The sequence below is a fragment of the Chlorocebus sabaeus genome, chromosome 24, assembly GCF_047675955.1.
Source record: "Chlorocebus sabaeus isolate Y175 chromosome 24, mChlSab1.0.hap1, whole genome shotgun sequence".
Classification (NCBI taxonomy): domain Eukaryota; kingdom Metazoa; phylum Chordata; class Mammalia; order Primates; family Cercopithecidae; genus Chlorocebus; species Chlorocebus sabaeus.
This window is the reverse complement of record NC_132927.1, coordinates 33,097,682-33,113,712: the sequence shown is the minus strand read 5'-3', so window position 1 is coordinate 33,113,712 and position 16,031 is coordinate 33,097,682. Positions and strand designations below refer to the sequence as shown.

General features: G+C 43.5%; 1 pseudogene; it reads left to right on the top strand.

Moving 5' to 3' along the window:
- The first annotated feature begins 1,022 nt into the window (after window positions 1-1,022).
- Window positions 1,023-1,202, top strand: LOC119619202 (U2 spliceosomal RNA; annotated as a pseudogene).
- The last annotated feature ends 14,829 nt before the right edge of the window (window positions 1,203-16,031 follow it).

The window sequence follows — 16,031 nt, the reverse complement described above, 5'->3', positions numbered from 1 at the left end:
TTATAGTATTTATCTCCTTAAGACTCCACAGAAGCCAGCGAGAGACTCTGGCTCCCAACTCTGGGGACAACACTGAGGTGTGGCACCTTCTTGGCTCTGGAGAGAGTTCGGTCCCTGGACCTGCATTCTCCCATAGGCCCTGCCTCCTGCCCGCTTGTCTCAGCATATGGTTGTGGGAAAAAAAATTACCATGTGATACTGCAGTTGCACGTGATGCTTCAGAGGGTAAGGGAAACTGACAGAGCTTCTTGGCATCCCAGGACACCTTTTAAGATAAGTCTCTCCTGGTGCCAGCTTCCCAAGATGATTTGGTCTCCTATAATGAGAAGCTCAGGTGAAATATGGGCACTGTGTGCCTACTCACTGTGCCTCTGAATGGTCCTAAAACCTCATAGAAAGGTTATATCCTTTCTATCTTCATATCCTTGATATAAGACTTCCAGCTGGGCATGGTGGCTCACGTCTGTAATCCCAGCACTCTGGGAGGCTGAGGCAGGTGGATTACTTGAGGTCAGGAGTTCCAGACCAGCCTGGCCAACATGGTGAAACTTCTGTCTCTACCAAAAAATAGAAAACAAGCCGGGTGTGGTGGCGGGGGCCTGTACTCCCAGCTACTTGGGAGGCTGAGGCGGGAAAATTGCTTGAACCCAGGAGGTAGAGGTTGCAGTGAGCCAAGATAATGCTACTGCACTCCAGCCTGGTGACAAGAGCAAAACTCTGTCTCAAAAAAAAAAAAAGAAAAAAAAAAAAGACACCCTTACACTTCCTCTAGAGGAATCTCTGAGGGAAAATCCATGCAGATCTCTAACGGGGTCACTGGGAAAGCAAGAGAAAGGGACCGAGGCGAGTGCAACTACTCAGTAGCCACCGTAAGGGGCTCAACCATGATGATAATGGAGGGGTGCCAATGAAGCGGGTATGCAGTGACAAAAGTAAGAGTTCTTTGTGTGTGTTGGCGGAAATATCCAGGAGACTATGTGTCTCTTCCTTCTTCCCTTAAAATTTAACTGAATTCTGTTATAATCACTTCTCGGCCTTTTGGCTAAGATCAAGTGTAATTCTGTTATATTACTTTTCCGTTGTATTATGTTTAAGTTATTTGGGGATGTAGGTGGGGTTTAAGTAGAGTATATAGTTAACTATGATATCCAATATGAGGACAGTCGTGATTCACTTGCATTCACGTCATTCATTCATCCATTCATCCATCAAAAATACTTTTAAGGATCTACTGTTTGCCAGACACTGAACTAGGCACAGAGATATAGAAAGAAGAGACACTGTCACGAGGTCAGGAGTTTGAGACCAGCCTGGTTAACATGGTGAAACCCGTCTTTACTAAAAATACAAAAATTAGCTGGACTTGGTGGTGGGCACCTGTAGCCCCAGCTACTTGGGAGGCTGAGGCAGGAGCATTGCTTGAACCCAGGAGGCAGAGGTTGCAGTGAGCTGAGATCGCACCATTGCACTCCAGCCTGGGCAGACAGAGCAAGACTCCATCTCAGAAAAATAAAAAACAAAGACACTTTCCTTGAATTCAGTATAAAGTGGGAGATAAACAAATAAGCAGGCCCTGACAATCTAGCAGAACAAAAGCCATGTGAGATTGTGCCTTGGTAGCTTCGGGGACTTGGGGGAAGTACATTACCCCAGCATGTATCCTGCAGCCTGGAAATTCCACCCATGGAGAAGGGAAGCCTTCTTAAGAAGTCCTTTGTTTAAAAGAAGGTCTTACCTTGCTTCTCCCAAAAACGGCAGTCTGAGACCAGGGCCTGTGTGTCAGTGGTTTATTTTAATAAGCCATCCTAGGGGTCTGGTGTGAGGGAATCAAGAAGAATCAAACAAAGGCTGGGCTTGGTGACTTACGCCTGTAATCCCAGCACTTTGGGAGGCTGAGGTGGGCGGATTACCTGAGGTCAGGAGTTCAAGACCAGCCTGGCCAACATGGTGAAACTCCATCTCTACTATTAATAAAAATATAAAAACTATCAGGGCATGGTGGTGCCCACCTGTCACCCCAGCTACTTGGGGGGCTGAGGCATGAGAACCACTTGAACTCAGGAGGCAGGGGTTGCAGTGAGCTGAGACTGCTCCACTGCACTCCAGCCTGGGCAACAGAGCAAGAGTCCATCTCAAAAAAAAAAAAAAAAAAAAAGGAAGGAAAAGCCAACTTAGGGGTGCACTACAGAGCTACAGAGCTGGTTACTCCCATGGACAAGTGGGACAAGTGTCCCAGGGAGGCTTTCTGGGGAACCACTGAAAGGCATGGGAGAGGGGAGGTTTTCTCCATTGGCTCTTCCATCCTTTGGTCAAAGTTTGCTCTGGAGTGTTGGCGCCCCGTTTCCGGGGTTTTGTGTGCATGCACCAGAGCTGTGGAGAGACAGAAGCCTGGGCGTGGGAGCAGGAGAAAGGAAGGACAGCCGAGGAAGGGCTGTCAAGCTCCAACTGCACAGGAGGCTGCTGCCGCAACAGCAGGAGCTCACGGTGGCCTGAGTCAAGGGAAGAAAGGGCATCAAAGGTACCTGGCTTAAAGGAAATGTTATCGGAGGAGAAGTTACCATTCCACTAGGCTAGTGCCAGCTACTGAGTATGTGTATTCAATTCTGATCAAGCATTTATTGGGCTTTCCACTCCAGGGCCAGGTTTGCTCCCTCAGGGTCCTCCCGAGGAAAGGGACCAGAGGACAGGCAAATTCCAATAAGTCAGTGGGAGAAGAACCCTTTGGGGGCAGTGAGAGTTGGTGGAAGGGGGAAAACAGGGCAAGCCCGTGAGACTGACTCAGATCACCAACTGCTCGAGGAGAGTGTGAAGGAAGCTTGAGAGGTCCTCTGTGGAAAGGAGGAGAGAAGCGCCTGTGGCAAAGTTCTCCAGCCATACTCAGGAGGAGTCCCTCTAGGAGAAACTCAAATGAAGATGCTTAAAGACAGCAGGGCACTCAAGGTTTCACAGAGAGGGAGACTGACACATTTTTGAGAAGTCTGAAAAGCCTTCATCCTTAGCATATTTTCTGAACTAAGGCCACATTGCAAACCCACGCCATTACACATGCTTGAAACATAAGACACATTTCCCCAGAAGGCGAGGCCAGTTTCTATAAAGATTGGTCACAATGAATAGCCTTCTCATTGCTCCACCAAACTTGGGTTTCACTGGAATTGGATTACGCTGTTGCTGCTTTGAACATACAATCCTACTCAGCTGGGAGCTGAGACACTGCCTCTGTGGCGGTAACTCTGCACTCTAATAGAATAACTGTCAGAACCACTAGCCATCAATTCTGGCTCCTCTTTCCTTATTGGTATTGGAAAACACCTTCGATATGTTTAAAACTAAATGCCCAAGTGCTTTATTCCAGAAGACCAAACACAGCCTGGAATTCCTCAAGTGACCCAGGCCACCACATATCCCACTTGGTTTATTTTTTGCATGTGCAAACCTAGAGTTCCAAAGACCCACATGCATGGGCTGTAATTCCCAAATAAGGAGAGGAAAAAACAGAGAAAATTATCCAGAAAGAAACAGGGTTTCAAATCTCTAAGTCAGAAATTTATTAATTAGAGCTACCATTTCTTGAGTGCTTACTTTGCCAGGTCCTGCCCAAGATAGAGTTATCTCATTTGATCCTCACAACAGTGTGAAGTAGGTGCTAGTTTCCCCATTTTATAAGCAAGGAAACTTGATCAAATAACATGCCCATGGCTGGACGCAGTGGCTCAGGCCTATAATCCCAGCACTTTGGGAGGCTGAAGCGGAAGAATCATGAGGTCAGGAGTTCTAGACCAGCCTGACCAACATGGTGAAATCCTATCTCTACTAAAAATACAAAATTAGCCAAGCATGGTGGTGCATGCCTATAATCCCAGCAACTTGGGAGGGTGAGGCAGGAGAATCGCTTGAACCCAGGAGGCAGAGGTGGCAGTGAGCCAAGATTGCACCACTGCACTCCAGCCTGGGCAACAAGAGCGAAACTTCGTCTCAAAAAAACAAACAAAAAGAAACAAAAAAAAACATGCCCATGATCACACAGTTTGAAGGGCAAGAGCCAGAACTCAAAGCAGTTCTGATTCTGAAGGCCTGGCTTTAGGTATTGAGTAGGGGGAAAAAATTATAAACAAGAATAAAAATATCCCCTATGAAAACATCTTCTCCCCAAAAGGATGAGTTGAGATATTTCTAACGATCTGTTATCACTGCTTTGGTTCTTGGCTTTAGGAGCAGAAATATTACCTTTTCTCCTCATTGACTTCTCTTTTGCAAAACCAGGCCGCCCAATCACCCCATCCCCAAAACCACAACCAATTATTCTTACACACTCCTGCTAATTACTATGAGTTATGCAGGTCCTTTCAGAGACAGAGGGAGTGATGAGGCCAGTTAGCCATAAAACATCCTCCTTCCACAAATATTCCTCACTGGGGCTAAAGGCTTTAGCTACCCAGATCTTGCAACATAGTAATATTTCTAAGCAAAAAGACTTTTTTTCCTCCTTTTTGACTCTGGATTGCATCCCATCGTGCTAAAAGAAAATGGACTGGGTAGATTAGGCATTAATTTTGACTCTCCTCTATAGGTAGGGCATGGAATGATTGATTCGCCTCTCTTTATTATGGAGACTTCCTCCTTCACACACATGGATGCCCACTGAAACCTTCTGAGGCCACTTGCCAAGTAAAATGAGGCACTTGAAAACAAGTGAATGAACAACCTCCTCTTTTAAAAATTTTAATCGATTGTTTCATCTTGCCGTTGCTCTTGGTGGGTGACTTTTGCACTTGAAACACTCACCTTTTCTCCATTATGCCCTCTTACCTGCCCAGGGTGGTTTTCCCCCTCCTTGTGGAGTGCAATCGATATTCTGTTATTCTCTGTCATTTGGATGTTACTCTGTGCAAACAGTAGTTTAAAAAAAAAAAAAAATCAGGAGCTCTGCTGTCTACACAAATCAACAACAATGAGAAACAAGAAGTGGATTACTACGGAACGAAATCCTTTTTGTTCTAAACTGTAATCAACTATATTGGATGCGAGGTTTGTCCATTTTAAAAATTTAATAATGGGTTTTGGTCCTCTTGTTTCTATAAAAAGGGCATTTATAAATATTAATATGGAATACCAGGGAAAGAACAATACATAACAATAATGAGAATCACAAAATCCCATCACATTTGACACTGTCATATCACCAGCTTAAGGATTAGCAGGTTAACCTTAGAGTTAAAAATATTGCTTTATGATTAAAAAAAAATCTCAAAATAAAAAAAGCTCCTTGTTGCATTATATATTCGTTGTGGCTTCCTCATTTTTCTTCAGGTGATGGGATCACTGCTTCAATTAACATTTTTGGGGAGAGGAGGCTTATAAGAAGGTGGTAGGTTGACTTAGCTGCGTTCTTTCTTGTTCAAGTCATGCTGAGCTTGTCTTTTGTCTAATTCTAACCCCTGACACTGCTTGAGTCAAAGGCCTGGCAACTAATACCCCCATTTTAGCTGGGGGGTTTTATCCACTTGGAGCTCCGTTTTAAATGATAAAGTTACCCAAGGTGTCAGTTTTCACCAGTATTTCTAAATACATCTAGTAAAAATGCAGCAATTTCATAGAAATCCAAGCTATTGAGATCTAATCACTGCTTAAGCTGTGGCTTTATTCAAATCTGGATCACCAATATGGCTTAAGATGTAAATGAAGTGCAGAGAGAAATAAAGCAAGAAAATCTCTGATGGCCTTTCTCTCTGCTATTTGATGCCTGGGCCCTTATCAGTCAATTAATGCAGCTAAACTTCAGTGGCAGCATCAGTGTAACGGTACCAATGGCTGCTGTCCTCCTCCAGCCTCAGCCAAACAAAACACACTTTCGGTAGCCTTAATATGAAATGGGAAAAGGTCAAAATAAACAGCTTTGCCAAATAAATCCTGAAGATCCATTCTAATTTCCACCCAAGGATCTTTTAAGTCGTCCTGGATGCTCTTTATGATACGTTGATCCACACTTAGTTTCATTAAAACTGTGTGACTTGGTATTTTTCAACCTGATAGCTTCACTAAACTAGTTCTCAAAGTGTTCACTAAGCCGCTATGCATAAAACTACTTTGCTGTCATGGTGGCTTCTAATATCACCTCAATGCAGGCAGCAGCAGTTCTGGAAATGAACCTGATCTACGTGCATTCCATCTGAGCTTGGGAATTACTTTCCTTTGGCTTTCACTGGATGTCTTCTGAGGAAGAGGTGCCGTCCTTTGCAGCCCCCACCCTAAACCCTCCTGAAACTGAATGCTGAATTATCTACCACCCTGTATTTGTTCTGGAAGCAATCTACACAGAACACGACTTTTATCTGCTGAGGTTTCCAGCTGGGATTAACAGATGCTGAAACATTTGGGGAAGAGGGAGGGGCCCACAGAAAAGAAAAGAATTAAAATTAAGGTCTCTTCCAACAATAGCACGGCAAATACAGAGATTCAGACCAAGCTTAAAAAAGCAAGAGGTTTCTCAGAGAGGCACATGGAGAACCTAGCTTTACTAAGGTGAATTTTAAAATGGCAAAAGAAAAAAAACAAAACAAAACACTCCACTGGCCTCTTGGCTACTCTGGAATTACTTCCCAGCTGGCTGGGTCTCTCTCAGTGATTAGTAGCCCCTCAGCTTTCTTCCACCCTGAGATCTGACGGAAACCTTTATTTCTTTATCAATTGCTGTGGTCAGTATACATTACTACAGTCAACGGAACTCTTGGCAAAGGGTTTCAAAAGAGGTGGAGATCATTTTTCTAGGGGAAAAGGGGATTGAACATAAAATAAATAAATCAGCCAGGCTGAATAACGAGCTCCTAAACTCAGCTGAATCTGCACTTGTCATGTTTTCAGGGACTATGGTATCCCCACAAGGTCTACCCAACATAGCAGCCGTAGACAGCCCTGTTCAGCCTCCACTTGCTGGGGTGCAGAGTGGAAAACCAGTCCTCACCTTAGCTGTCTTTACCTTCCTCGACAAGCTGCGTCTCAGAATGCAGTGAATATAGACCAAGATTTGACACCAGGCCCGCATTTATATGTATAAACTCTCAAACTTTGCAATCACGTCAACCTGGATTGGAAATCTGCCTCTATTGGCAACTGGCTGTGTGGCCTTGGATAACTTCTCTGAGTCTAAATTTCTTTTCTGTTTTTTTTTCTTCTTTTGAGACAGGTCTTGCTCTGTCACCCAGGTTGGAGTGCAGTAGTGGTGCAAACACGGCTCACTGCAGCCTCGACCTCCTGGGCTCAAGCAGTCGTCCCACCCCAAAAGTGTCTGGGCTTACAAAGTCTCAAAATGTTGGGATTACAGGTGTGAGCCACCATGCCTGGCCTCCATCTCTTCATCTAAAACGGAGATGATAATAACACCTTCTGCTAGCGTAGACTGGATACGGTAATTTATGTGGAGCACCAATCCTGGTGCCTGGCACATGTTGGATGCTTAATGCAGATAACATACTGATGCTTATTGTTGTATCTCTGCACGTACTGTGAACGGGCTAAGCGAGACTCTACACAGCCTCCATCTTTCTTGTTAAACCTCTAAGTTTGCTGTGGGTGCTGTTGTTAGTGTTGCGTCTATAACCAAACTGCTGCGGGATTCTCCCCCATTACTTGGAAATTGAGGATATTTAACTCTACAACTCTACTCACTCCCCATCCCATCATTAGAAAGATACGACAACCACGGGTAGGCTTGAGTCTCCAGGAATATTAGGGAAAAGTGAAACGGCCCTTAGGAGAACTCTCAGAATAGTCCAGTGGGCTCTCCTAGGGCCATAACCCTACATGCTTCACCCTCTTGACTCTTCCCAAGGCATTTTCCAAGATGGCTGCAGTTGCTCCGCCCACCGACTGCAACCGGTCAACAGTTATGAAGGCTGCACAATTCTGCTTTCCTCATTGAGAACCGATGCAGAAAAGTGAAATCTTGTGGTGATGAATGGATGGCTATAAAGACCAGGGAGGCGGAGGAGGAATCAGCCATAGGACGTGTTCCCTGTAATCTGGAAGAATCAGGGGTTGAGGTGTGGCTTCAGGTTTTGGGAACATGAGGAATGGGTTAGTCACCTCCCTGTTGATGGCATCAAAAAGCTCCTAATGGCCTGAGGTGCTTGGGAGAGGCCTCTTACACAGAGGAGGGGGTGGAAAGAGCACTGGGCGATGGGGTCGGGGATCCCTGCCCTTGCTCTGCCACAGAATGACTGCTTGACTTCACCTCTCTGAAGCCTAGTATCTACATCTTTAAATGAGGTAGCTGAATCCTTTACCAGGGATTATCTCTGAAGGATGAGATTATAAGAAGAACTTTCACTCTTCACTTTAAACACCTCTACTTGTTTAAAAACATTTTTTAAAACACCACATTGTATTACTTGTACAATATAAACTTTTCATTGAAATGGAAGCTCAGGGGCTAGAGCCAGATCTCCTATAAAATCTAGAGAAAATGGTGGGTAAGGATTGCATAGGTGGCCAAGTAAGGATCAACTGGGAACAACTGAGGAAAATGAGCACTTATCATGACTAAGACAAGATAGGATCCAGAATATTCTCACATAGATCATCAGATCACATTGGGCCTGTTAAACCCAGATTCCACTGAGACTGACTTCTCACACATTGGATAATCATAGGATCAACTAGAGCTCCTTCCTCTAAATCTGTGGTTCCTTTGGAACATTTCCTGGTATCATGAAATGGGATCCTGAGGGGAACATGGGCAATGGAGCTGGAGCTGTCCTGCAGGCTCTCTCAGCTTGGAGACTGGCCCTTGTTGCTCAGTCAAGATGCACAGGATAGTCCTTCGAGTCTTTTGTTGGACTTGGCCAGCTGGCCTTGCTGCCCAGCAGCTTTAGTCTCTATTCGGAGGCCATGGGTCTAATGCGTTGTGACCGACCTTTTCTGGCCTGAGATCATCTCCTGGGCACCCTTGCCTTTCTCCTCTCTTCATGTTCATGTTACCAAATAATTTAGATCAGTAGTTCCCAAACCTGGCTGCATATCAGAAGGACCTGGGTAGTGAGTTAATAACAGATTCCTGAGCCCTATCCCAGGAGGTCCTAGACTAGGTGGGACCCAAAAATTGCATTTATTGTGAAGCAGTGCAGGCATTTCTGAATTTCTGATGCCACTAGGCTGGGACAGTGACATCCACTGTGACATGTTACCGGATGTTTAGGGATTCCCAGGTGCATGGTTCAGACCTGAAAACATAGTCACTCATGAACAAGCCATCCAGACAGGTGAATGTAAACATTAATCCCAACCCACTGCTGCACCACGCACAGGTGGGTGATCAGTGATGGGAACAAGGCTGGGGGTGTTCTGACAATACTGAGTGTGGCCCTCCCCTATTTCATCCGCGAGGCACTGCATCCCACTCTGTCCTATTCCATCCGCGAGGCACTGCATCCCACTCTGTCCCCGACACCCAACGGCAAGTTACCTGCAGATGGAACTAACCTCGAACCACAAGAAAAGCACTGCAGGAGGCCTTCTTGGCTTCGGGAGAATTCAGTCCAATTTGCCACCAATATCAAGGCTTGCTTTTGATTATGTTGATGATAAAGACTGTAAACAAAACAGCCTTTCTCTACTAATTAATTCCCTTCGAAGAACTCTAAAGATCTTTAATTACACAGTTTGAAAAGCAGCAGTTACCCGATCGGCCTGATTGGGCTCTGCGCTCCTCTCTCTGTCCACCTGAATGAAATATTTTCTTGTTTTCCCTGCTTCACACACCTAGGACGGGCTTGCAGTAAATCCTGTCAACTAAACGCCTGACAAAAGTGCTCTGATGTCAGGTATAAAGAATGCCACCTACAGCTTAATGTCTGGAAAAAAAATTCTGAGGGCTGCAAACAATGAAGGTTTTTGTCTTCTTAATGCCCAGTATGCAATCGAGTGGAAATGCTACTTCCATCCATAATCTACAAATGAAATTAAAGTTGTTGAAAGACACAGAGTAAACCAGAAGCCTTTGTTTCTTTGCAGAACAGGAAAAATTTAAACCACTAAATGTTTTAGCAGATTTACTAAATTTCCAATTAAATCATGAAATCTATTATTGCAGAGCTCTAAGAAGGCAGTATCTTTCCCATTCTTTTCTCTGTCTCTCTCTGCCTCCTCCTATCCACTTGTGAACACATATGTATGATATGCTATAAGCAAGCCGAATTCCCAAGTCCCCCAACGTGTATATAGCCTCTGTGACATCTGGGGAAAATTGGGGTACAGAGAGGGGCACACGAGCCTCAAGGTAAATGAGGCCAGCTCAGCGGTGATTTTAGGGAGAGGCAGGACCAGGTTTTGGGGAAAAACAAGAATTTTCCTTCTCTCTATGCCGGCTGGGTTCCTGGGCCCCCAGCAGGTCGAGGCAGCAGGCTGGAGCAGAAAGGCATCAGGAGCTCAGGCATGGGGAGGGAGTCAGATCTGCTATACAAGAGCACCCTCTGCCAGTTGGCACAGGGGGCTGGCTGGAGAGGCCTGTGGCCCAGAGTCAGGGGAAAGGGCGCAGCACCCTGCATTCAAAGCTTGTAGGGCTGGGAGCCAGGCAGGAGAGAGATTCTATCTTCAAAATAGACAGCACACTCACCTCTGGAACAATAGCTGGTGCAGGCAGGAGCAATGCTGATTTTCCAAGGGCTCTCCACATTAATCCTCCCCACCAAATCCAGCCACTAGGAGCCTGAATGGTCCTCCAGACACCCATTCAGTAGAAAATGACGGGTGATTTTTGCCCTTGTCTCCTGAGATCTCCGGTGAGCACCGCTGCTCTGGCTGACATGTGTTTATAAAGATAAAGCACCAGGCTACTTTGGGGGCCCTCCCAGGCTATTACAAAGAGCAAGTGGTGCCAACCATGGCTTTTTAGAATTGAGCTGTTAAAATTTTTTTTTATATGCACCTCTTTCTGAAAAGGATTTGAAGCAACTTACAAAAAGGCAAACACAATAAAGTCATTCAACTAAAATTAGAGAAGCAAAGCCATGGAAAGGAGGAAGAACCAAGCATTGACTAGGAAGTATAATAGAATTACTGTGATTTAGCATCGGATTAGGCCTTGAGCTTCCTGGCAGCCAGGGCAAGAAAGGATACCCAAGGAGACAGTCCATACAACCTTTTAGAAGGAAGCAGGACAATTCTCTAAGAGAGGTTTTTTGTTTTTTCTTCCGGCATTAACTTTCTTTCTTTTCTTTCTGTGTGTGTGTGTGTGTGGTTTTTTTTTTTGTTTGTTTGTTTGTTTTTTCCTGAGACAGAGTTCCACTCTTGTTGTCCAGGCTGGAGTGCAGTGGTGTGATCTCAGCTCACTGCAACCTCTGCCTCCCAGGTTAAAGCGATTCTCCAGCCTCAGCCTCCCAAGTAGCTGGGATTACAGGTGCCCACCATCACGCCCAGCTGATTTTTGTAATTTTAGTAGAGACAGGGTTTCACCATGTTGGCCAGGCTGGTCTCAAACTCCTGACCTCAGGTAATCTGCCCGCCTCGGCCTCCCAAAGTGCTGGGATTACAGGGGTGAGCCACCATGCCCAGCACATTAACTTTCTTTTAGGAGACTTTGTGTAAGAAACTTTGAGAACATTATATAGTGTGTCTATCAATCTTGTTATATAGTAAATGCAGAGGCTATTCTGATATTGCTCTTTCTTGCTATAATCTTTGGCATTTGCAAAGGGCATATATCAGTCGCAACTCAATAATGGTAAATCTTAATGGGATAAAAAAAGTGTGGGGTGAAGGGTGGCTACACAAATGTGAATCAAATTTTAGTTCTTGTCCACCATGGTGGTATGTGCCTGTAGGCCCACCAGGGAGGCTGAGTTGGGAGAATCACGAGAATCACTTGAGCCTAGGAGTTTGAGGCAACAGTGCACTATGATCATGCCGGTGAATAGCCACTGTATTTCAGAACATAGCAAAACTCATCTCTAAAAAATAAAAATAAAATTTAGTTTTGCGGTACTTCATTCAGTCACCGGTGCATTTGATATTTATCAAGTGCCTACTAAGTGTCAGGCTCTAGTAAGGGAAATAGAGCAGTGAAGCAGTGGACAAAGTCCTGCTCTCAGGGTATGATTTAATTTGATGCTAAGAAAGAACTTACCACCCCTAGAGGAGTGGGTGGATAGCAGGCAAGATTCCTGGAGTTCAGTTGCTAAGTAAGAGCGGATGTAACAAATAGAGTGCTTTCAGATACAGATCTCAGAAATCTCACCTTGAACTGCCTTAAATAATAAAGAAATGTGTTTTTGTTTTTTTTTTTTTTTTTAATTCAGTGGCTCAGCAACGCCTTCTCTGGGTTATACCATCTTCACTGTTGGCCCCATCCTTGGACTCCTAGCAATACGACTGTAACAGTTCTGGGAGTCACAAAAGGAACAAGCTGCAGAGCAACACAGAAGACTATTTCTTCCTGTTGCTTTCTCTTAGGATGGAGGAAAAATGGTCTAGCCCATGTCAGACTACTTTTGTCTCACTGGCCAGATGGCCCACATGTTCATTTCTGATCCCATCCTGTCATGGAGGCTGGGGTCACTCTTAGACCAACCAAGCCACTCCTGGAGTTGGCTTCCCCTCTAATTCTTGGCCAGGTGTGAAAGGAAGACACTCGAGCAAAACTGGGGTTGTGTTGGGAAGGAAGAAGAGGCAGGGGAGAAATGGATGCTGGGCAGATAGCTAACACTATCAATTTGGGTTTTAAATCCCAACCCCTTGGGGAATGTGAAGATTAGTGTAGAGTCATCAAGGCTGTTGGAATGTCTGTCTACCTAGGCATCTCAGGAAAAGCACCTTACTAAACAGCAAATCCTTACTATTTGCCTGATTTCTTGACTGGGACTTACTATTCTCCATATCTGCCAATTCCTCGGTTAAAGACTTTACTTCTGTTTGTACACATTAAAAAAAAATTCTTTTAACTGGTCTTCCTACCCCCAATCTTACCCAAATCTAGTCCAACTTCCACATTGTTAGTAGAAACATCTCAAAGATAAATGTATAGGCCGGGTGCGGTGGCTCAAGCCTGTAATCCCAGCACTTTGGGAGGCTGACACGGGCAGATCACGAGGTCAGGAGATCGAGACCATCCTGGCTAACACGGTGAAACCCTGTCTTTACTAAAAAATACAAAAAGCTAGCCGGGCACGGTGGCGGGCGCCTGTAGTTCCAGCTACTCGGGAGGCTGAGGCAGGAGAATGGCACGAACCCGGAAGGCGGAGCTTGCAGTGAGCTGAGATCCGGCCACTGCACTCCAGCCTGGGCGACAGAGCAAGACTCCGTCTCAAAAAAAAAAAAAAGATAAATGTATAATATTATTCTCTTGTGTAGCAACCTCTTTGACTTGCTATTGCCTGTAATATAAAGTTAAACATCTTTGCATTAACATACCAAAAAAAAATATTTAGATGTACATCTAACAAAATTTGTATGACATTTATGTTAGGAAAACTAAAAAACCTATGAAAGAAATCAAAGTAGAGCTAAATAAATCAAAAGATATTCCATGCTCATGGATAGGAAGGCTAAATATTATTAATATGTCAGTTCTTCCCAACATGATCCATAGATTTAATGCAATGCTAATCAGAATTCCAGCAAGTTATTTTGTGAGTATCAACAAATTGATTGGAAAGTTTATATGTTTATTTTTTTCCTTACCGATAGCACTCCCGCAAACATGGTGAATGTTCCTAAAACCCACTGCACTTTCTGTAAGAAGTGAGGCAAGCACCAACCCCACAAAGTGATACAGCACAAGAAGGGCAAGGATTCTCTGTATGCCCAGGGAAAGTGGTATTATGACAGGAAGAAGAGCGGCTGTGGTGGGAAGACTAAGCCGATTTTCTGGAAAAGGTTAAAATTACAAAGAAGATTGTGCTAAGGCTTGAGTGCATTGAGCCCAACTGCAGATCTGAAAGAATGCTGGTTATGAAGAGATGCAAGCATTTTGAATGGGGAGGAGTTAAGAGAGAGGGCCAAGTCATCCAGTTCTAAGTGTCATCTTTTGTTTGATTAGGAAGACAATAAAATCTTGAGTTAAAAAAAAGAAAGTTTATATTGAAAGGCAAATAAAACCAAGAAGAGTAAACACAATATTGAAGAAAAAGTCAGAGGTCTGAAGCTAGCCAACTTCAAGACTTATGATAAAACTACAGTAATCAAGGCAGTATGGTATTGGTGAAAGAATAGACAAATAGATCAATGAAACAGAATAGACTCACAGAAACAGACAAGTATAGCCAACTGATTTTTGACAAAGGAGTAATGGCAATTCAATGGAGAAAGGATATTCTTTGCAACAAATGGTGCTGAAACGACTGGACCATGCAAAGAAAGGAAAAAGAAAAAGAATCTAGATGTAAATCTTACACCTTTTGCAAAATTAATTCAAAATGGATCATCAGCCTAAAGTAAAATGCAAAACTATTAAACTTTTTGAGATAGTATATGAGAAAATCTAGATAACATTGGATTGGGTGATGACTTTTTAGATACAACACACACACAAAAATGATTCATGAAAGAAAGAAAAAAATCAAAAAGTTGAACTTTATTAGAATTAAAAACTTCTGCTCTGCAAAAGACACTGTTAAGAGAATGAAGAGACAAGCTACAGACTGGGAGATAATATTTGCAAAACACCTACCTGATAAAGCACTTGTATCCAAAATACACAAAGAACTCTTCAAATTTAACAATAAGGAAACAGACAACCCCATTTAAAACTGGGTGAAAGATCTGAATTGATATCTCAACAAAAAAGATATAGAGATGGCAATTAAGCACATGAAAAGATGCTCAACATTAGGGAATTGCAAATTAAAACAAGAGTGAGGTACCATTACATATCCATTAGAATGGATAAAAACCAAAACACTGACAACATCAAATCCTCGTGAGGATATAGAGCAACAGGAAATCTCGTTTATTGCTGGTGGGAATACAAAATGGTATAGCCACTATTGAAGACAGTTTGGCAGTTTCCTACAAAGCTAAACATAGTCTTACCCTATGACCCAGCAATCACACTCATTGGTGTTTTACAAAAATGAGTTGAAAATGTATGCCCACACAAAAACCTGACATTTACAATTGTCGAAAATTTGAAAACAACCAAGATATCCTTCAATAAGCAAATGGATAAACAAACTCAAGTATATCCATATAATGGAATATTAGTCTGTAATAAGAAGTGAGCTATCAAGCACAAAAAGACTCAGAGGGGCCTTACATGCTCATTGCTAAGTAAAATAAGCCAGTCTGGACCAAGCACAGTATGACTCACACCTGTGATCCCAGTACTTTGGGAGGATGAGATGGGAAGATGACTTGAGGCCAGGAGTTTGAGACCATCCTGGGCAATGTAGCAAGGTCCTGTTTCTACAAAATAAAAATATTAGCCGGGCCTATATTAGCCAGGTAACTAGCATCTATAGTCCAAACTACTCAGGAGGCAGAGGTAGGGGGATCCCTTGATCCCAGGAGTTCAAGGCTGCAGTGAGCTATGATCATCCCACTGTACCCCAGCCTGGGTGACAAAGTGAGATTCTGCCTCTAAAAATTCTTTTTTTTAAAAAAAAAAAAGAAAAAGTAATTCTGAAACGGCTACATACTATATGATTCCAACTATATGACATTCTGTAAAAAGCAAAAATATAGACAGTAGAAAGATCCATGGTTGCCAAGGGCTTCAGGGAAGATGGAGGAGGATTAATGGGTAGAAAATAGGAGACTTTTAGGGCAATGAGGTTGTTTTTGTGTGACTCACACTTGTGGGTATATGACGGTGTGCATTTGTCGAAACCCGTAAAACTGAACAACACAAAGAGTGAATCCTAATGTAAGCTATAGATATTAGTTAATAATAGTGTATCAATATTGGCTCATCAGTTGTAACTAATGTATCACACTAATGCAAGATATTAATGAGGGAAACTGACAGGGAAGAGAAGAGGGGATAAGAGAGGGTGGAAACTGTATTTTCCAACCAATTTTTCTATAAATCTAAAATTGTTCAA